Below are 23,524 nucleotides of genomic sequence, written 5' to 3' on the forward strand. Positions count from 1 at the left end.
GGCCCGATAGTGAGCCAAAACGGACCACCTCTCGGAGGACCGCAGGCAGATTGACTTCCGGTTCTCTGACATACAGCAGCGTGTCGTCTGCGTAGGTTGAAATCCCTATCTTGTATGTGGGGAAGCTAATCCCCTCTAGGCTGTGATACTCCCTCATGGCGCACGCCAGGGGTTCCGCCACCAGAGCGTAAAGTAGCGGTGACAAAGGGCAGCCCTGTCGGGTGCCTCTGCTTATGTCTATCGGGTCCGTTACCCTGTCCCCCAGTCGGAGCCTAGCGAAGGGACGATGGTACAGTGCGCCAACCTGCTGAAGGAACTGTTCGCCCAGTCCCAACTTGCGCAACACCCGAACCATGAAGGGCCATTCAACCGAGTCGAACGCCTTCTCCATGTCTAAAAAGATCGCCAATGCGCTATTATCCTGCTTAATATGCTGCATCACGCCCAACACTGTCCTGATATTGTAGGTCAAATTCCTGCACGGGACAAACCCGGACTGTTCCGGGGCGACCAGCTCAGGTACTAATAGGTAACCATTACTGGAATGGGGTAACCCAATACGGTTCAAGGACCTGGGTGAAAACGTTATATAGAAAACAATGGTCCCAACCAAATGATTTCTTACAAAGAACAAAATCAGTACTAAGTAAGTTGTTTAAATGAGCTTTTTCAAATAACGCTCTATTGAATCAATCAAATTTAGCAAAAAGCAATTTTCAACACATTAATTATTGTCGAAAGACCTGACACAAACCAAAGTATTATTCGAAAACGTTCGGAGTTTAATGTTTCACTCCATTAAAACTCAATAATTGAATATATATACATTTTTACATTTATATACAATTTAGACTAACGGTAAAAAGAAGAGCAAACAGCTTCTAAAAGAGGTGCAGAAGAAAAGAGAAAGAAATAGTGATTGTGGTAAGAAGGGTGCAAGCCTCAAAAGAAAAATAGTGACAAGTGGAATAGAGATTCGAATTTGTTTATGCTGTACTCAAAATCCAGCTAATTATTTTTTGAATAGGCCACAGATAGTTGTTATTATCTTCACTCATTTATACAGCCACAAGTGACATGTATAATCGTTTCCAGCGTGGTCCTATTTGTATAGCTTAAAGAAAGGCGTCGACGTTTTGACCCGTCTTTCGGTGCGTGGGCAAGTTGGAGCCTCGACCTGCGGGTCTTCCTCAGGACGGATGCACATGCGTTTTTACCGTAGACTTCACACAACAGTATCCTAAGTTAAAATTAATAAAAGGATGGTGGTCAGGATTTTTAATTACGTATATGGTTTTAAACTTTCCATAACGGTTATGTTTCTTACCCACTGGTTATTTATGGGCTGCCTCCATCATCCTATTCCGGATATGGACAAATGATGTGATTCAATCGTAGAGACCCACCTGTAATTAATAGAGCATGGGTGGTCTATTACTAAATTTGCATGTTGTGGTAACATATTTACCTAGTTTACCTACTGCTACCTAATGTAAAACTAGGAGTGCTTACCCTGAACTGGGTGAGACGGCGTCTATGTTGGTTCTCCAGACCTCGATAGTTAAATTCAAGCAGAACGTCCCTGGACACTGCATAGGAGACAGCAAAATAAGTGGTATATTGAGTTTTTGATTTCCCACTACAACCTTGTGACACTATATGTTAGTGCAATAGTGCATACCTTACGTGTCAGGCGTTGTGCATATCGAGTGTCAGCCAGTTGGAATTTTGCAGTTGTTCTGAAATAGTTCCCGATTGAATAAATTACCAGGCGCTGAAAAATAGATCATACGCGGTAGTTCAGTATAGTGAAAAGGACGTTTAAAACGTGTGCGGTAAGGGATAGCGGGTTTTAGAGTAATCCTACCTCTCTGACTCGCGTCTGTTGCCGCAGAAAAAGCCGAACTGCCGTGTCAAGTTCAGGCGCGACGTGATGGCGTCACACACACGTGTTATTTTAAAGCCTTTCAATGGAAAGGCACAAAAGACTGCCCAAGGGTGAAAAATAGTCTTACATGGATGATTGATTCAATTTAACAGATTCATGTGGGGTAGTCAGTCAACCATTATTTAAGATGGACACTTGTTTGTTGATTTCTTCATATTCATTGAGTCCCCGCTTGATTGTGTCGAAAAAATGTATAAAACGACACTCCCGAATACTTAGAATTTGACTAAAATCTCCACCCCTAGGGTTCGGAGACACTTTTTCTAGGATACACCAGGTTAAACTATCTGGGGCATGGTCAAATCTCAGAAAGTGTTCAACTAACGGTGCTCCTTGGGTTTTGCATTTTATCCGGCTGATATGTTGTAGTATCCGACATTTGGCTTTTTGGATCGTTTGTCCGATATAAACAAAACCACATGGGCACGTAATAGCGTAAATGACGCCAGAGGAGTTGCAGTTGCTATGGTCCCGCATCACATGTGTGTGGTTGTTATACTTAAATTCTTTGGTTTCTTGAGTAAGCGGACATACCTTGCAATTACCGCATTTCACGTGTCCTTTTATTGGTGGAATTCCCCACAGTACTGTTTGGCTAGGTTGACTTGCTGTAGGGAGGAGAGCCCTTACCACATAATCCCTTATGTTTTTAGCCTTTTTAAAGGCATGAAGGGGCGGGGGAGCATTCCCTATTTCATCTGCAATCATGTGCCAATGCTGGTTTATTATCTTTTTAATTTTATTGCTCTTGGTTGAGTACGTAGTTACGCAAACCAGTTTTTCATCAGTGGCCTTTTTCTTTGAGGTACCTAACAGATGCTCTCTGTGATTATGCCACGCTCGTTTTCGAGCCTGCTTCAGGAGTCTAATGGGATACCCTCTGTCATGGAGTCTTTCTAGAAGGCATGAAGACTCATTGAAAAAATCTTCTTTTTTTGAACAGTTCCTCCGCAACCTCAGGAATTGACCAAAAGGAAGGTTATCTCTGAGGTTGCGGGGGTGGTGACTAGTATAGCGGAGTAGGGTGTTTCTCTCGCTGCTTTTTCGGAAAAGACCCGTATATAGTGTTCCAGATTCAGCATTAATTGTTATATCCAAAAAACTTATTTTATATTTATCGAATTCTACAGTGAATTTTATGTCATCAGATACTGTGTTTAACCACTGATGGAAAGAAGTTAATTGTTCCGAGGTGCCATTCCAGATAATCAAGACGTCGTCTATATATCGACGCCATAACCCTATATGATGGTAATATGGGTTATTAATATTGAGTATATGTCTGTGTTCAAAGGCATCCATGAAGATTATAGCTAGATTGGGGGCAAAACTAGCCCCCATCGCTACTCCCTTCGTCTGGACATAAAATTTCCCCAGAAACGAAAAATAGTTCTTTGTCATGGCCAAAGTGAGAAGTTCAATAATGAACTCCGTTGGTACGAAAGTGGGTGCAGGGCGTGAGTTAAGCACTGTTTCAATTACAGTCAGAGCTAGATTTTGCGGAATGTTAGTGTATAATGATTGGATGTCCATTGTGGCCAACAGATTTTCATTGGGATCATGGGCACGGCCATCCAATAGTTGTATAGTTTGTAGTGTGTCCTTTAAGTATGTCGCAGTATTTTCAGCCAAAGGTTTTAAAAAAGTGTCGATATATTTACACAGGGGCTCAAGCAGAGAGCCGCAACCAGAAATTATTGGTCTGCCCGGCGGGTTCTGCATTCTTTTATGGACTTTTGGGAGGGTATATATGGTAGGCATTCTGGGATTACGATTATTCAGATATTCAAACTCATGTTTATTTAGAAAGCCTAACTCTAGCCCTCTTGTTGTTATTGCAGTGATTTTCTTAGAGAGTTCTTTGGTTGGGTCACTCCTCAATTGTTCATAGTTACCCTCCACACTCAATTGGTCCAGTATCTCTTTTGTGTAGTCGTCATAATTCTGGACGACGATCGCCCCACCCTTGTCTGCGGGCTTTATAACAATCTTTGTATTTTCTTTTAGGGTAGTAAGGGCCTGTCGTTCTGCCTTTGTGACATTATATTTCACATAATGTCGTTCAGATAATGTTTTTTCTACATCTCGTAGAACAACTTGTTCGTACGCCAGGATTTTTGATGGCATTTGGTATGCGGGAGGATTGAATTTGGATGGTGGCCTCAAGCCACTTCCCGTGAGGATGGGGTTATGTGGAACCTTTAGAAAGAAGTGCTTGAGTCTAATCTTTCTAAAAAACTGATGTAATTCAACTTTAAGATTGAAGGAGTTTGGTGTAGCTGTAGGGACAAAGGAAAGACCCTTTTCTAGGACACTTTGTTCGTCCGAGTCCAGTTGGTAAGTTGAGAGATTAATTATTGGGTTTTCGATACTATTCCTCACCACCTGTAATGCTGTCTCCTGGTTTGTATCTCTCCATGGGACGTCTGCTGAAATTGTGTCGGTCGTTTGCTTTTTCCTCTCCCTCGGTTCCATGATTGTGTTCGTCCTCCCCTGGGTCTCCCCCAGGGGCGCCCCCTGCCTCGTGGTTCCCACCATTGATCCTGTTCTAAAAAATCAGTTTGGTCTGAGAAAATGTTGGAATTGGCAGTGTTGCTACTAGTACCTGGTTGTTCTGAGTCGCTATCAGTGTTACTGCCAAAGGATGATCCGGAAAAGGTAGTGTATTTCCTATACCCTCGTCTTCCTCTGCTCGAATATGTACCTGACTGTTCTTTTGTGTAATATCCTTCCTGCAGGTATGGGTATGTTAATTTCTTGTCATAGAATTTAATGTCTTTTGCCACTTTGTCCAATTTAGTGGCTTGGGTATATAACTCAAACTCACGTATAGTCTTCTCTACTCGCTCTAGAGCCTCTTTGGCATTAGTTAGAGCTTTGTCTTCAATAATTTCCTTTTTCAGCTCTGCGATCTCTTTTATTAATTTCTCAGCCTCTACCACAGCGGTCTCTACCCCTAACACCATCCAGTGGCGTGAGCATGTATTGGAGACAAAGCTGAAACTCTCCTTAAACTTGGGGTTGTCAATAAAAATTGCTGGTTCGTTTCTAACTCTAAGTCCCACCGGGATCACATTAGATTTAAGATATTTTGCTAGGGTGTGCCCGTGGAGCCTGGTTCTTATTAGTTTCTTTTCCAATCTTTCTAACTTTGCAACCTTTTCATTGAGAGTAATGTCAATATTTCTGGTATCGTTCCCTAGGAGCACGCCTGCTCCTTCATCACTTAACAATTTGTCAATGTAATCTTCACTGTATGACAGCGTTTCTTTTTCGGACATGTTACAATACGTCACATACGAATGTACAACATACAGGACTGCTCAAACATTCAACACTCAGTTTATCAACATGAAAAACCCTCGCAGGAATCCCTGCACAAGGTAACCATTACTGGAATGGGGTAACCCAATACGGTTCAAGGACCTGGGTGAAAACGTTATATAGAAAACAATGGTCCCAACCAAATGATTTCTTACAAAGAACAAAATCAGTACTAAGTAAGTTGTTTAAATGAGCTTTTTCAAATAACGCTCTATTGAATCAATCAAATTTAGCAAAAAGCAATTTTCAACACATTAATTATTGTCGAAAGACCTGACACAAACCAAAGTATTATTCGAAAACGTTCGGAGTTTAATGTTTCACTCCATTAAAACTCAATAATTGAATATATATACATTTTTACATTTATATACAATTTAGACTAACGGTAAAAAGAAGAGCAAACAGCTTCTAAAAGAGGTGCAGAAGAAAAGAGAAAGAAATAGTGATTGTGGTAAGAAGGGTGCAAGCCTCAAAAGAAAAATAGTGACAAGTGGAATAGAGATTCGAATTTGTTTATGCTGTACTCAAAATCCAGCTAATTATTTTTTGAATAGGCCACAGATAGTTGTTATTATCTTCACTCATTTATACAGCCACAAGTGACATGTATAATCGTTTCCAGCGTGGTCCTATTTGTATAGCTTAAAGAAAGGCGTCGACGTTTCGACCCGTCTTTCGGTGCGTGGGCAAGTTGGAGCCTCGACCTGCGGGTCTTCCTCAGGACGGATGCACATGCGTTTTTACCGTAGACTTCACACAACAGTATCCTAAGTTAAAATTAATAAAAGGATGGTGGTCAGGATTTTTAATTACGTATATGGTTTTAAACTTTCCATAACGGTTATGTTTCTTACCCACTGGTTATTTATGGGCTGCCTCCATCATCCTATTCCGGATATGGACAAATGATGTGATTCAATCGTAGAGACCCACCTGTAATTAATAGAGCATGGGTGGTCTATTACTAAATTTGCATGTTGTGGTAACATATTTACCTAGTTTACCTACTGCTACCTAATGTAAAACTAGGAGTGCTTACCCTGAACTGGGTGAGACGGCGTCTATGTTGGTTCTCCAGACCTCGATAGTTAAATTCAAGCAGAATATCTGAATATCTGAATAATCGTAATCCCAGAATGCCTACCATATATACCCTCCCAAAAGTCCATAAAAGAATGCAGAACCCGCCGGGCAGACCAATAATTTCTGGTTGCGGCTCTCTGCTTGAGCCCCTGTGTAAATATATCGACACTTTTTTAAAACCTTTGGCTGAAAATACTGCGACATACTTAAAGGACACACTACAAACTATACAACTATTGGATGGCCGTGCCCATGATCCCAATGAAAATCTGTTGGCCACAATGGACATCCAATCATTATACACTAACATTCCGCAAAATCTAGCTCTGACTGTAATTGAAACAGTGCTTAACTCACGCCCTGCACCCACTTTCGTACCAACGGAGTTCATTATTGAACTTCTCACTTTGGCCATGACAAAGAACTATTTTTCGTTTCTGGGGAAATTTTATGTCCAGACGAAGGGAGTAGCGATGGGGGCTAGTTTTGCCCCCAATCTAGCTATAATCTTCATGGATGCCTTTGAACACAGACATATACTCAATATTAATAACCCATATTACCATCATATAGGGTTATGGCGTCGATATATAGACGACGTCTTGATTATCTGGAATGGCACCTCGGAACAATTAACTTCTTTCCATCAGTGGTTAAACACAGTATCTGATGACATAAAATTCACTGTAGAATTCGATAAATATAAAATAAGTTTTTTGGATATAACAATTAATGCTGAATCTGGAACACTATATACGGGTCTTTTCCGAAAAAGCAGCGAGAGAAACACCCTACTCCGCTATACTAGTCACCACCCCCGCAACCTCAGAGATAACCTTCCTTTTGGTCAATTCCTGAGGTTGCGGAGGAACTGTTCAAAAAAAGAAGATTTTTTCAATGAGTCTTCATGCCTTCTAGAAAGACTCCATGACAGAGGGTATCCCATTAGACTCCTGAAGCAGGCTCGAAAACGAGCGTGGCATAATCACAGAGAGCATCTGTTAGGTACCTCAAAGAAAAAGGCCACTGATGAAAAACTGGTTTGCGTAACTACGTACTCAACCAAGAGCAATAAAATTAAAAAGATAATAAACCAGCATTGGCACATGATTGCAGATGAAATAGGGAATGCTCCCCCGCCCCTTCATGCCTTTAAAAAGGCTAAAAACATAAGGGATTATGTGGTAAGGGCTCTCCTCCCTACAGCAAGTCAACCTAGCCAAACAGTACTGTGGGGAATTCCACCAATAAAAGGACACGTGAAATGCGGTAATTGCAAGGTATGTCCGCTTACTCAAGAAACCAAAGAATTTAAGTATAACAACCACACACATGTGATGCGGGACCATAGCAACTGCAACTCCTCTGGCGTCATTTACGCTATTACGTGCCCATGTGGTTTTGTTTATATCGGACAAACGATCCAAAAAGCCAAATGTCGGATACTACAACATATCAGCCGGATAAAATGCAAAACCCAAGGAGCACCGTTAGTTGAACACTTTCTGAGATTTGACCATGCCCCAGATAGTTTAACCTGGTGTATCCTAGAAAAAGTGTCTCCGAACCCTAGGGGTGGAGATTTTAGTCAAATTCTAAGTATTCGGGAGTGTCGTTTTATACATTTTTTCGACACAATCAAGCGGGGACTCAATGAATATGAAGAAATCAACAAACAAGTGTCCATCTTAAATAATGGTTGACTGACTACCCCACATGAATCTGTTAAATTGAATCAATCATCCATGTAAGACTGTTTTTCACCCTTGGGCAGTCTTTTGTCCCTTTCCATTGAAAGGCTTTAAAATAACACGTGTGTGTGACGCCATCACGTCGCGCCTGAACTTGACACGGCAGTTCGGCTTTTTCTGCGGCAACAGACGCGAGTCAGAGAGGTAGGATTACTCTAAAACCCGCTATCCCTTACCGCACACGTTTTAAACGTCCTTTTCACTATACTGAACTACCGCGTATGATCTATTTTTCAGCGCCTGGTAATTTATTAAATCGGGAACTATTTCAGAACAACTGCAAAATTCCAACTGGCTGACACTCGATATGCACAACGCCTGACACGTAAGGTATGCACTATTGCACTAACATATAGTGTCACAAGGTTGTAGTGGGAAATCAAAAACTCAATATACCACTTATTTTGCTGTCTCCTATGCAGTGTCCAGGGACGTTCTGCTTGAATTTAACTATCGAGGTCTGGAGAACCAACATAGACGCCGTCTCACCCAGTTCAGGGTAAGCACTCCTAGTTTTACATTAGGTAGCAGTAGGTAAACTAGGTAAATATGTTACCACAACATGCAAATTTAGTAATAGACCACCCATGCTCTATTAATTACAGGTGGGTCTCTACGATTGAATCACATCATTTGTCCATATCCGGAATAGGATGATGGAGGCAGCCCATAAATAACCAGTGGGTAAGAAACATAACCGTTATGGAAAGTTTAAAACCATATACGTAATTAAAAATCCTGACCACCATCCTTTTATTAATTTTAACTTAGGATACTGTTGTGTGAAGTCTACGGTAAAAACGCATGTGCATCCGTCCTGAGGAAGACCCGCAGGTCGAGGCTCCAACTTGCCCACGCACCGAAAGACGGGTCGAAACGTCGACGCCTTTCTTTAAGCTATACAAATAGGACCACGCTGGAAACGATTATACATGTCACTTGTGGCTGTATAAATGAGTGAAGATAATAACAACTATCTGTGGCCTATTCAAAAAATAATTAGCTGGATTTTGAGTACAGCATAAACAAATTCGAATCTCTATTCCACTTGTCACTATTTTTCTTTTGAGGCTTGCACCCTTCTTACCACAATCACTATTTCTTTCTCTTTTCTTCTGCACCTCTTTTAGAAGCTGTTTGCTCTTCTTTTTACCGTTAGTCTAAATTGTATATAAATGTAAAAATGTATATATATTCAATTATTGAGTTTTAATGGAGTGAAACATTAAACTCCGAACGTTTTCGAATAATACTTTGGTTTGTGTCAGGTCTTTCGACAATAATTAATGTGTTGAAAATTGCTTTTTGCTAAATTTGATTGATTCAATAGAGCGTTATTTGAAAAAGCTCATTTAAACAACTTACTTAGTACTGATTTTGTTCTTTGTAAGAAATCATTTGGTTGGGACCATTGTTTTCTATATAACAGGTACTAATAGGGCCAGACGAGTAGCTAGGACCTTTGCATAGATTTTGGCGTCTACATTCAGTAGACTGAGGGGTCTGTACGAGCCGCAGAGATCGGGGGGTTTACCGGGCTTGGGGATGGTGATAAGCAGCGCCTCGCGCATGGTGGTCGGCATTTCCCCGTTCTCGCAAATGGTATCAAAAAGTGTGATTATGTGTGGCAACAGTAGGTCCTGAAATGCCTTATAAAACTCAACCGTAAGACCGTCCGACCCCGGCGCGCTACACGAGCGCATGCTCGCCAGTGCCTCTAATATCTCGTCTTGGTGGAAGGGGGCCATTAAGAATTCCCTGTCCGAATTCTTGAGGAACGGTATGGCCAAATGGTCCAGGTAGTCTTCCATCTCACCCTCCACACCCCGTGTTTTCGTACGGTATAGTTCCGCATAGTAACTCCTGAATGTGTGGAGGATCTGCTCCTCGTCAGTCACCGTGTCCCCCTCCGGGGTCTTCAGGCCCTCTACGACCAGTGGTCGTCTGGTGTTACGAGCCATACGTGCAAGGAGCGCTCCAGGCCTCTCACCCTCCCCATATTGTCTCGCCGTGGCGTATTTGCCCATATAAAGGACCTCTCTATCCGCTAGCGCTTGAAACTCAGACAGGAGTTGGGACAGGGCTGCGGTTCCGGTCTCGCTGCCCAGTCGCAGCTGTTCCGCCTCCAAAGCAGCCATCTTCGTCTCCAGTGTGGTGAGGTCCCTACGTATGGCTCTCAACACTCCAGAATGTTTCGAAATTGCCACCCCCCTGATGTATACCTTGAATGCCTCCCACACCGTGAAGAAGTCTTCCACTGTGCCTACGTTTTCAGTAAAGAACTGTTCTATAGCCTCCGCCAGTTCCCCCCTGAAGGCCTCGTCCAGCAGTGCAAAAGGCGGGAACCGCCATGTGAAGGCCGGGATCCCCTTTCTGGGAGTTGCGAGGTGGAGGAGAATAGGAGCGTGGTCTGAGAGTGTGCGTGGGAGGACTGTGCACGTGTGAATATTATTGAGTACCAGGGGAGTTGCCAGCCAGTAGTCTATCCTGGTGTGAATGTCGTGAAATGCAGAGTAGTGCGTAAACCCACCCGCCCTCGGATGTTTTTCCCTCCAGACGTCCAGCAAGTCAGATTTGACCATCTCAGCCGCCATGTACGTGGCCGAGGCAACAGGTCTGCGGGCAGGTCCCGCAGAGCGGTCTAGCGACGGATCAAACACAAAATTAAAGTCCCCGCCCCAGAGTACCCAAGGTTGTGTGTGTGTTCTTGCAATAGCTGCCAGGGTCTTGTAGAATTCAGGGTGGTCATAGTTAGGGCCGTAGACGTTCACCAGCAGCATGTCCAACCCCTTACCCACACATCTCGCCAGTACATATCTACCGTCTGGATCCGAGTGTACCGGAGTAAGCTGCAGTTGTGACTTCGGGTTAACCCAGATTAACACCCCGCGGGCATGTGTAGTGAAGCCCGCCGCCACAGTGTTCCCCGATAGCCCCCTGGACCTAAGCATTCTGCTGGAGAGTGGTAGGTGTGTCTCCTGCAGCAGAGCTATGTCAACATGGTGCCTGTGAAGGTAGTGGAGAACTTTCCGTACTTTGCGGAAGTCGTTCAGTCCCCGCACATTCCACGTCATTAAATTCAGCCCATTGCGGGCCTGTGTATGCGTAGTCGGTGTGGTATTAGCCATTGTCAGGTGGGATCAGAGCGCGGACCAATAAATGGGATAAAGCGGGACACAGTAGGACACCCCCACCCATGTTCGTCTTCCGGCGCCTGCGGACAAGAACAGCAAGGCACCCCAATACACACACATCACTGGCAAACCCCGTCACCAACCCCAACCAAACTTCCCCTCTCCCCTCCCCAGAATCGTCACCCACCCCAAGAACAGTGACCCACCCACAGCCGACCTCCCCCAACCTGGCCAGGCAGACCCCACATCCCCCCCCCATGAATCCCCAAACGGTGTGGTGTCAAATAGTCCGACACCCACCTCGCAGTGAACAAAAGAAAAAACCAACCAAAAGCTCAAGGGCAGAGCGCACCAATGCAGTTCACCCCTAACGGTATCAAAAGTTTGCGAGTTCTGCTCCCCCTCACCTCCATGCAAATGTCAGTGCTCAAGGCTGGATTAAAAGTGTCACTCAGCACCCCTTTGTTCAGCCACCCCGGTTTAGTGTATATTGCCGCGAGGTACATACCCCCTTACCAGCGCCATAGGGTAACCAGGTTGTCCGTTCCAATTGCGTGGATCAGGCGCTATCTCCAGGTCGGGGTGTCCCCAATGTCCGGGACCGTGACCTGGTTCACGTGTGCAGAGTCGGTCCCATCCCCGGTCGCCATTCAGTCCTGTTCCTCCAGGGATACCTCCTCCTCGTCCTCCCGGCTACTCCGGTTCTCCTTCCTCTCCCGCATCCAGGTTTTAAGGGATTTGTGCAGTTCCTTCGGGTCCGTGAAGAAGTGTGACTTCCCTCCAGTGTTGATCCGAAGCTTGGCTGGATACAACATGGCGTAGTCAAGGCCTAGCGCTCTGAGTTGCTTCTTGTATGGCGCGAACTGTCGCCGCTCCTCTTGCACCTTGGCGGTGAAGTCCGGGTAGAGGGAGACATTCATGCCCTCATGCTGAAGGTTGCCCTTCTCTCGCGCCACTCTCAGAGCCGTGTCCCGGTCGCGGTAGTTGAGCAATTTCGCGATTATGGGGCGAGGTGGCAAGCCAGGCTGGGGCTGCGGGCCTAGCGTGCGGTGGGCGCGTTCCACAATGAACATGGGGGAAAAAACTTCTTCTCCCAGGAGTGATTTCAGGAGTTTCTCCACATACAGTTCCATTTTCCCCGTTTGCGTGGATTCCGCCACACCCGTGATTCGCAGGTTGGATCTGCGGGAACGGGCCTCCAGGTCCTCCGTCTTGTCCCTTATGACGGCCAGAAGTCTGTCGAATTGCTTGCGCTCCTTGTCCCATTCCATCTGGGCTTCCTCGGCCTCAGTGAGCCGGCGCTCCGCCATGTCAAGGCGCTCCGCATGTTTGTCCACGCGCTCTGCCATACGGTCCATTCTGTACGATAGAGCGTCTATTTTGGTTCCCACTGCTGCAATACTCTCCTGGATGCCTTTCTCCATGGCTGCCAACATGTCCCGGAGCTCCGTTGGAGCCTGGGCCGGCGCTGCTGCCGCGCCCTTCGGCGATGAGTCTGGTGCCGGAACCTCCGAACCTTTCGGACGGCGCCGTTCAAAGGAGATCTTCCCCTGGTTCGCGTCGTTTTTCCCCATCTTATTCACAGTGCGAGGCCGGGCCGTGCAAGGGAGTGCGCCGCACAGGCCGAACAAGTATCCACCGCTGCTCCCGATACCACAACTCTAGCGGTCAGGCAGCCGAAGCGAAGAAAATGGCGGCTGCAGCGGACGGCAGCACCTCTCCGCCAGTAGTTCCCAGAGCAGCTCAGTGCCAATTGGGAGCCAGTCTTGTTCAGTCGTCCCAGATGCTCAGTCTCTCCGCAGAAGGCGAAATCTCCCGTGCACTGTGTAGGCGAGCAAGGCAGCTACGCCGGGACCGATGTCTCCCCACCACGTGGCGTAGCTCCGCAGTGTGGGTGCTCCGCTGCTCCGCTGCTTCTCCAATCCCCTCACCCACCAGGGCAGTGCCGTGCAGGGAGGTAGATGGCTTCACCAACCAGTGCCCGTGCCAGATATGTCTCGGCTTGCACAGCCCGCGGCGGTTGCCGATGGTATGGCCGCACGTACAGTGACGTCGCCCGGCCTCCTCACTAGGATAGTCCGCTGCTCTCGGCCTAGTCCGCTCCGAGCGAGTCCCCAGTCGCAATGCACCAGGATGTACAGGAATTCGCTCTCCGCAACCTGCCGACAGGATCTTCAAAGGTCGCCCGGGGTGCCAGCAGATAGCCCCTTGCCCGCTATAGCCAATTCGAGCTTATCAAGGATATTTAAGCAGGATAATTCTGGAGCTTTGCGAGGAGCCGAGGGCTCACGCGTCCGCCATCGACGCCGGCTAGCTCCGCCCCCCAACCCCGCAAACTACTTGTCCAGACACCCCACCAGATCCAGCAAATCAGAACAATTGATTGCGGACGAATACATTCATTTTGTAGTAGACCAAGCTAGGCCTCCGGCCGTTCCGCTGGAAGCCATCTGTGAAGCGACACAAGCTGACGTCACCCTACAAGAAGTGAAACGTAGGATCCAAACCAACAGCTGGAGGAATTTACAGACCAGTGAACAAAATGACCAAGAGATGGCGGCATTCAAACATGTCCACGACGAATTGTAAATAGCGGCAAATTGTCTCATCCTAAGAGACACCAGAATAGTGGCCCCACGACAGCTTAGACAGGGGGTCATCAACCTAGTGCATGAAGGACACCAGGGCATAGTAGCCACGAAAAGAGCACTCCGCGAAAGAGTCTGGTTTAAAACACTAGACCTGATGGTAGAGACAACTCTGAAAGATTGCCCGCAATGTCAACTGGTGAGCCGTCCAGATCCTCCCGCACCACCTCAAATGTCTCCACTACCGGAGGGTGTCTGGCAACACATTGCCATTGACTTCTTTGGGCCGGTCAAGTCGCGCCAATATGTCCTAGTCATCATGGACGAATACTCCAGATTCCCCATTGCACAACTGTGCACATCCACGAAAGCATCCAGCGCCATACCGATCATATAGGAGGTCTTTGCCGCATGGACCATTCCTCAAGTGGTGAAGTCGGACAATGGGCCTCCATTTAACAGCAATGACTTCGCTGATTACCTCAACACCTCAATTTCAAACATCGGAAGATCACACCACTATGGCCTCAGGCAAATGGAATGATTGAACGTTTCATGACCACAATCAAGAAAGCCATTCAGCAAGCGGAACTCACCAGAAAGAACATTCAGATGGCACTACACGAGGTACTACGAGTGTACCGGTACACGCCTCACTCGGTGGAGTGAGGCGTGTTCCGGTACTGCTACTTCAAAATGGCCATTCCCTTCTGTCCATACGTCGTGAACTTGCCTGTGGTGGCAAGTGTCCTGCCACCCTCAGGCTGGGACGCCCAGTGCGCACAAGGCTACCAATGATGAGTACTGCAGTGAGTGAACAGTACCCCGACTCCGACCATGAAGAGATTGCGCCAGGGATAAGATAAAGAAAGAAAAGATGAAAGGCAGACGAACAGCGACATGCAGCACCCACTCAAATCCAAGAAGGAGACTGGGTGCTAGCGCGACAAGAGCAGCACCGAAAGACTGACTGCAAATATCACGAGGTTCCGCTGAAAGTGATACAACAAAAAGGAACCATGATCACCGCAGAAACTGACGGAAGATGAATTACCATGAACGTGACGTACTTCAAAAAGTGCAGTCCCAATGTTAAAGAATTACTGACTGAACCGAGAATGGAGCAATGAGAACCAGAGACACTGCCCAGTCGCAGTCAGGCATTGATGGAAATCACTGACGAACACGAGCGTGACAGTCCTGACCTCCAGTCGCGCCCCAGACGGATTATCACAAAACCTTCTCGCCTTATTGAAGAACTGTAAGCAGAGACAGTCTGTGACGTGAAACAAGGGGGCAGAGACAGCTTGATGTGTTGTGTTATTTTGCTTTAGTGTTTTTGTATTTTGTTTACAGAGGGGGGAGATGTAATGGTGTCCACATATGGCAGGCACTAGGACAGGCCTGAGCTGGGATGAGGGCGGGCGGAAAGGGAGGAGCTGGGGACGGCAGTTAGCCTTTAGCCCAGGAGTAGGAAGTACGTGGAATAAAGGAGCTGTGAACCTGCACCCTGTGTCTGTGTGCATTCTTCCCACAGCGGACACTACAACCTGTTCTCATATAATGAAGGATGAAAAGCAGTAGGAGTGGGTCATCCCATCCTATCCCCAATTTGTAGGAACCACTGAGGCAGGTATAGGTTCAATTATGTTTATTTGTAGGAGAACAGGCAGTAACAACTTCACACCAGCTCAGACCACTGTAACTGATCAGAACTTCCAACATTCCAGAACTAGTAGCATCCAGTTACCTTGGAATCAGTGACTAGGGTATCACTAGGATACCATAGCAGCCTCCCTGCTGCCCAGCCTGTGCATACCAACTGACACTCAGCACATCACCAGGCACCCATGCATTACATAACATCAGCAAACATTCCAACACTCATCCTGGCTGAGTAGTAGGGAAGATATAACTGAGGGAAAGGAGAGGCGACAATTAAGTCACAACACAAAGCCAGACATGCCAACCCTCCCGATTCAGGCGTGAGACTACCGATTTCAAGGTTAGTCTCCCGCCTCCCGATTCCTGCAAGCAAAAACCCGATTACTCAGAGGTTTTAGCTGACAGGGCTTGGTATTGTGTAAGGTGCTGATTCTTCCAGCAATATTCAGAGTGGTGATGCAGGGGCTCTAGAAGGGATGAAAAACTAACAAAGCGTAATTAACAAGGCAATGGTCTTTTATAGACCTGTGAAGTACTGGGGCAGCTGTGTGTGTGCCGGGAAGCTGTTTCAGCCCGGGCTGCCACACAGGAGTGAGAGGAGGAGTGTGTAGTGTTGCACTCTAGTCTTCGACGCGCCGGCGTGATGACGCGGTGCGCCGGAGCCAGAGCGGAACACTCGCGCATGCGCAGTAGGGAAAAGAGAATGCCCGCGAAGCCAGATGCGCGCATAAGCGACCGGAGCTGCTCCTAGCCAGACGCTCAGCGCTCCTTTGTGATAGCCTTCCCAATACCGAATAAAGAAACCTGTTATTGCACCTACATCTCTCAGTCTTCATTGTAGGGCAAATTAATAACATTACAGTGGCGACGAGGAGTGGGATCGCCCCCACCAACTCCACCCCAACAAACCAATGAGCGGAACGGCGACACGGCTACCTCAGCTACGTGTAAAGGTCAGAAATCGTTGCGGGGGGACACCCCAACAAGAGAGCACACTGGGGAGCAAGCACGCTATTCACAGGGGAGCGTGGCAGCAGCGCAAAGCCGTGCAAGCCTAGGAACCACGTGGCCCAAGACCAAACGCCCACGTTCCCAAGGCGACCGGAGAGCGGTGGGTGCACACAGCTGAGACCCTGGCAGAAAAGGGAGATAGTGACACTGGGGACGACAAGGAAAGCCACCCGGCAACTCACGAGGTGGGAACACCGGTGCACCCGGCTGCCCTAAAAACCAAGGGGACAGCTCAGAATGAGAGGAAAGCCTCAGCACGCCAGGCAGCCCCGGAAGCCGAGGCGAAGGACCAGGAAGTGTGCCCAGGATGAGCAACCAAATGACGGCCCTCACCGCACCCGTCCCCTTCCTGACCAGACCAGGAGAACCCCTGATGAAGTGGGAGAACTGGAGGGAATACTTCAAAAATTACGTGGAGGCATTGGAAGTGTCATGTTTCACGTATGTGATTAGTGGCGGCCGTCACAGAGGTTACACGGCCAGCCTCGAACTGTTCTTTTTTCAGACATCGGAGCCGGTCGGGAGACCCAAACTACTACTCCCGGCATGCTTGGCACGGGAGAGACGGACCGTCAGGCGTCTTGCACGTGGTGACGTCATTCAGGAAGTAAAGGGAGTCAAGGATTTCTGAACGCTGCCGATAATTCTTCGTGTGTTTGGCGTACATCAAAGAAGTCCGGTAAGGCTGTTCCGTGTTCTTCCTTCATTTGGTTCCTGTATTTGTGCTTTGGGATTGACGAAGAAGCAGGATTCTTTGTCTTCCCGCTTGGGGCGAAAAGAGTGCTATCTCGGAGTTAGATCACGACTCACTTTTGGTTTATTGACTTTATTTTTCGGCATTTCCTGTGTTGGGGATTCTTTTACAAGTACTGCGGGCTCTGAGGTTAAGAGTCAAAAGTCGATGTATGATACATCCACCGCATAGACAAAACAGACGGGGTGCATCGAGTTATTGCCTTGATCGTTGGTTGTGTACTCTGCCCTGGTATTGAGACATAGACCTTTACAGGCTGCACCCTGTGTTTTCATTCCGGAGAAATCATAAACTAATGATTATCATCAGCTTGCTCACGGTTAAGAATTATTAACTGTAGAAGCTGCACCTCCTACTTCAAGTGGTATCCCTGTTTATGTTTTATAGGAGAGAAAGAACGGAAGAACTGTCAGTGGGTTTGGTTAAGCAATATAACAAAGTTCTCAGGTGTGTTTTCTATGATGATTATAATCCTATTCTCAGAGCTCAGAATGTCTTACCAATGTTAAATCACACACTTCTCGTTTTTCTCCCTTTTTCCAGTTATCCAAATTCCTTGTTCCATTCCTAGAACTCTCCTAGATGAAGCCCATCATATTTTTCTTTACAGGTAGGCAGAGAGTAGGGCAGCTATATTATAGGGGAAAGGAATGTAAATTGGTTACGTATGCACAAAACTACATTGTGTTTGAATATCTGTTACTTGTTGTTACAGATCTCCCTCCCCGCTGTTCCCTTCCTTTCCTTCCCGGCTTTCTATCTTTCTGTTTTCATATTTTCTCCCTCGTTTGACTATCCCAATAGTCTGTGTTTACTACTTCAGACTTTGGGGCTGTCATGAGATGGAGCCCATAACATCATCGGTGTAATCCCGAAGAGTCCTGGATCGGAGCCTGACAGGAAGATGAAAACGGGGAGCCATTTCCTAGCGCTAGGAAGAAAAGACTACTGCTGCATAACCTGGGTCCGGAAGGCGTAAGAGTATTTGCAAACATTGTACCAGAGACAAGACAAGCTGCGGACGACGACGTCTTCAAACACGCCCTGGAGGACTTAGACAATCACTATCGCCCGGCGGTGTGTGTATCTATTGACAGGTACAACTTCCAACAAAGGAAGCAGGAAGAAGGTGAATCCATAGATGATTATGTAGCAGCACTGAGACGGCTAGCCATCACGTGTAAATATGGACAGCTCCAGGATGAAAACATCAAGGACCAGATAGTCATGCACACCACAAACAAGTCTGTCCAGGACAAGTTGTGGTCTCAAGGTGAGGCGTCCCTAAAGGACGTGATCGCAATGGTCAAGAAGGCCGAACTTTCAAAACGCTGTGCAGAGGCGGCGAAAAAGGAGAACCCCCAGAGACAGATGGTCAACAAAATAGACGAAGCTCAATCCTCATCCAGGCAAAGGAGACCCACAGGAGAGGGGAAGCACGAATCCAGGTGGGCAGGGAAACCAGGACCAGCTGGAAAACAGTCCACGGACAACAGGTTCTCATGCTACCGGTGCGGGTGCACAGCACACACTGCGCAGGATAAGCGGTGCCCAGCATTTCGCGCCAGATGCTCGTTCTGCGGGCTGGTTGGCCATTATGAGAAGGTGTGCCGCAAGAAGGGGAAGAAATCCATAGTGAAATGCATTGAGCAGCGTCAGTCTGAAGACCAAACCGAAGACGACCTGGAAGACGATGACATGGTCTTATGTGTCGAGGAACAGGTACTGGATGTAACAGGTAAACGTTCAGACAAACCGCGAACAGACATGCTGATCGGAGGGGTGAAAATTCACATAGCGATAGACTCGGGGTCACCGTACTCCATTGTGCAAAGATCAGTATGGGAGGAAGACTTCGTGCCCACCCTCGGCCCGCAGTTAAACCCACCTGACTTACGACCGATATCGTACATCAGCAACGCAATCCCTATGGTGGGGTTCCGCACCCTGAAATTTGAATTCAGAGGAAGGTCGGCGCTATGCAAACTATATGTAGCGGAACGAGGACCCTCGGTACTGGGATGGAGAGACCAGGGCGACCTCTGGGATAAAATTAGACCCAGGAGGCAAAGAACAAATACTGCTGACAGTAGACAGTGGTTGGCCAGAACTAGACAAACTGAAGCGAACCTTCCCCAAAGTGTTTGGTGGCACGGTTGGAAAACTAGACAAATTCGTGCACAATATTCTGCTCAAGGAGGATGCTCGCCCTGTGTCCCACAAAGTCAGGAACATTCCCATTGCCGTAAAGGATGCTGTCAAACAGGAACTACGAAGACTGGAGGAGCAGGGGATAATTGAACCAATCTACAGCTCGGAATGGTTGGCCCCCTTAGTCATTGCCAGGAAACCCAATGGCAAGGTACGCCTATGCGTGGACCTGCGCAAACTCAACAAATGCCTGATAGTTGAAAAGTTTCCATTACCAAGAATCGAGGAAATGTTGGCGAAACCGAGAGGAGTGACATGGTTTTCCACTATCGACCTCACATCCGCGTATCATCAAATTGACCTGCACCCTGCGAGCAGAAGGCTCACCTCCTTCATCACGGCCTTCGGGTGTTATCAATTACGCCGAATGCCGTTCGGATTGGCATCTGCGGCTGCAGTCTTCCAAAAGCTAATGCACCGCCTGTTCAAAGACATACAAGGCGTCCAGTACTTTCAGGACGACATCCTGATTATGGGCACAAGCCGAAATGACCATGGTGAGAAACTGACCAAAGTATTGACAGTACTCCAAGAGAGGGGCCTCACCGCCGAGTGGAGCAAGTGTAAGCTGGGCATGTCAGCAGTCACCTATCTGGGACACGAGATAGGGAGTCAAGGTATCACACCCAAGAGGCAAAATGTGAGAGCCATTTGTGACGCCAGAGCTCCAACCAACAAAGAAGAGGTGAGGTCATTTTTGGGAATGGCGGAGTATTATAGCAAATTCGTCAGACATTTTGCCACCAAGACTCATAAGCTCCAACAACTGATCAGAGACAAGTCGACGTTCCAATGGGACGAGGAAGCCCAGAGTGAATTTGACGAACTGAAAAGCAACATAAGCCAGGCAGTACCCCTGCATGGATACGATCCGTTGGGTCACACGATCCTGACAACAGATGCCAGTGAAAGAGGTTTGGGGGCAGTGCTAGCACAGGAGAGAGACGATAACACTGTGGAAACACTTAGCTTCGCCTCCCGGGCGCTGTCGCCCACCGATCAGAAATATAGTGTCATTGAGAAGTAGATGCTCGCGGTCACGTGGGCCATGGCAAATTCAGGCAGTTCCTATGGGGCACCTGCTTCAAACTGCAAACGGACCACAAACCACTGGTCAAGGTGCTGACCTCCAGCGGGCATGATACAGCGATGCCTCGCATTGCAAAAATGACACTCAAGCTGCTAGACTACACCTATGATGTTGAGTACTTACCAGGGACACGCAATAAAGTAGCAGACTATTTGAGCCGTGCCTCAGCCATGGAAGAAGCACCGGTGGTCCCGCCGGGCACAGACGAAATGGTAGCTGCAATGGCTGACTCGGAGAAGAATACCAGCAGGCAAGAATGGGCACAGGCCTACGAAGGAGACAGCGAAATGAAGGAAGTCAAACAATTTTCGATTTCCGGATGGCCAGAAAAGAAACATCTTAAAGAGACTATGAGGAAATACTATGAAGTGCGCAAGGAGTTATCAGTGAGTGATTCAGGGATCTTCATGTACCGAGGAGACAAGGTAGTCCCACCAGCGACATTGATCCCACTACTATTGAATCAACTCCATGAAGGGCACCTCGGCATCGTAAAGACTAAGATGCGCATGAAACAAATTTACTGGTGGCCTGGTATGGACAACCAGATAGAGCGACAAGTGAGAGAATGTGTCCAGTGCCAGGGAGCGGACAAGATCTTGAGACCGTTAAGGCCAGCCTTGGGTACGTTTGAGCAGCCCCACAACCCGTGGGAAGACATAGCGGTGGACATATTGGGTCCGGTGCTTGACTCCAGAGGAATGGCCAAATACCTATGCGTCGTTGTGGACAAATACTCAAAATGGCCGGAGGTAGACGTGCAGGAAGTCATGGACTCCGACACTGTGTTGAAATTTCTTACCTCAGTATTTCTCCGTGAAGGAATACCCAGAAAGATCTTAAGTGATAACGGGCCCCAATTTACTTCGGAGAAATGGACAAAGTACATGGAGAGAAATGGAATCAAGTACAAACACACAGCAGTATACCATCCCGCATGCAACGGACAAGTGGAACGGTTCAACCGTGTCCTGATGGGGTCCATACACGCTGCAATAATACAAGGAAAAGATTGGGAAACAGAGATTCAGAGCATGCTGTGAGCCTACAGGATCACACCGACGGGGCTAGGTTATAGCCCCTTCCAGATTTTGAGGGGCAGACTCCCCTTTACTAAGGACAACGTGGTCTGGAGAGAGAAAACGGTAACGAGCAAGTGGTCGCCAGCTGTGGTACAGCACAACCTGGAAAGAGCCCAAAGGTTGTACACTGATCACTACAACAGGAGGCACAACACCAAGAACACTGATCTGGAAAAAGGGGAATGGGTTAGAGTCAAACTATCAATGATCAAAAGAAAAGGCGAAAGCAAGTACAGCAAACCCCTGCAGGTGGAGGAGGTGCACGGAGGAGCAGCATTACTCAGTGATGGCAGAGTGTGGTCCCAAGACCCCATGGCGAAAATCAACCGGATCATGCAGTGGCCCGCCAGCAGGGACGAAAATACTGAGGATCAAAGACTAGCCAGCGAAGTAGAAGAGATGACTGTAGGAGGAGAGAGTCAGGAGGAAGGACAAGTCCAAATAGACAATGAAGGGTGCGAGGAAGTCAGCGCAGGAGGAAGGGTGGCCGGCAACAAAACCGCCGCGACTGAGAAGGAAGCTGAAACACAGAGGAGAGCAAAGAGCCCTGCATGCGAAAGAACCAAGGAAGAGTCCACCCCTTTAAGACGCACCCGCGCAGGGAGGGCTGTGGTCCGGCCCTCTCGATTCAAAGACTATGAAGTTAATGACTGTTGAATTTGGGACTTGAAATGTTTCTTTGTTTGTGGAAAAAAGGAGATATGTAGTGTCGCGCTTTAGTCTACGACGCGCCGGCGTGATGACGCGGTGCGCTCGAGCCAGAGCGAACACTCGCGCATGCGCAGTAGGGAAAAGAGAATGCACGCAAAGCCAGATTGCGCGCATAAGCGACCGGAGCTGCTCCTAGCCAGAGGCTTGGCGCTCCTTTGTGATAGCGTTCCAATACCGAATAAAGAAACCTGTTATTGCACCTGCATCTCAGTCTTCATTGTGGGGCGAATTAATAACATTACAGAGTGCATGCACTGCCAGCAACCTGCCAGGCCAGTGCACAACACTTGCATCACCCTCTCTCTGCCTGCCATTGCACTCCGTGCATCTGAAAGGTAAAAAAACAGCAAAAAAAGTGCATTTGCATTTCAAATGTCCGATCCTGTAGCAGCATACTTCCAAAGCCCATACATGCCAGTAACCCGATTCAAGGCCCCATTCTCCCATTTTCTTTTTTTAATTCTCCCACTACGCTCTTCTCAAATGTTGGCATGTATGCATAGCTCTCTGAAAGAAAGACATTAATTTACAAAAGTGATATACGCATACTTTGAGATTACAATATAAAAGCGATTCTATATTATATTTGCATCTTAAATTAACGAATACGTGAATTTCATGCGCAAGATTTATTTGGAAATTTAAAGGCGTCAGAACTACGACTCATTGTTGCATTCAATCATGGCTGCCGCGTTAGATAATCACGTAATGTGTGGCAATGTCCTGGGGCTCTACATTGCTACTTCAAAATGGCCATTCCCTTCTGTCCATACGTCGTGAACTTGCGCTGCGTGATGACGACACACTCAGCTGTTCTCTCTTCGTGCTTGTTGTCAGACACTGGAGCAAGATGGCCGCAGGTTAGGAATGATGAGCTGAGCCCCGAGCGGAGGGACCGGCAGACAAAAAATATATAAAACAATAAAAATCAATGGAAACGTAGTGGGCTGTCAGGATCCGTCCCTTTCCCCGAATGAAGAGTGTGAGAAGGGGCGCTACAAACACCCCTGCACTTGGCCAGGTAAGGGGAGGAGGTGCGCTGTGAAGGGGAGGGGCTTTGGAATAGGGCCGCTGTGGCGACTGGTACTCGGGCAAGTTGAGTGACTGTCAGTGACGTGGAATCTGTCGACTTATGCACCTGATTGCCAAAGTGATTTCTAGTTACCCAT

At 47.4% G+C, this 23,524-nt stretch overlaps 1 protein-coding gene across 4 annotated transcripts in view; it reads left to right on the forward strand.

Annotated features, from left to right (window-relative positions):
- The first annotated feature begins 23,187 nt into the window (after positions 1–23,187).
- The window catches only part of LOC147729254 (uncharacterized), a 690,765-nt gene continuing 690,428 nt past the window's right edge, over positions 23,188–23,524 (forward strand). For all 4 annotated transcript variants that reach the window (XM_086959552.1, XM_086959555.1, XM_086959553.1 and 1 more), the window contains exon 1: positions 23,188–23,376. The gene's annotated coding sequence lies outside the window, so the exon portion shown is untranslated. The remainder of the gene's footprint in view (positions 23,377–23,524) is intronic.

Source organism: Lissotriton vulgaris, chromosome 2_2 (assembly GCF_964263255.1).
Source record: "Lissotriton vulgaris chromosome 2_2, aLisVul1.2, whole genome shotgun sequence".
In the NCBI taxonomy this organism is placed as follows: domain Eukaryota; kingdom Metazoa; phylum Chordata; class Amphibia; order Caudata; family Salamandridae; genus Lissotriton; species Lissotriton vulgaris.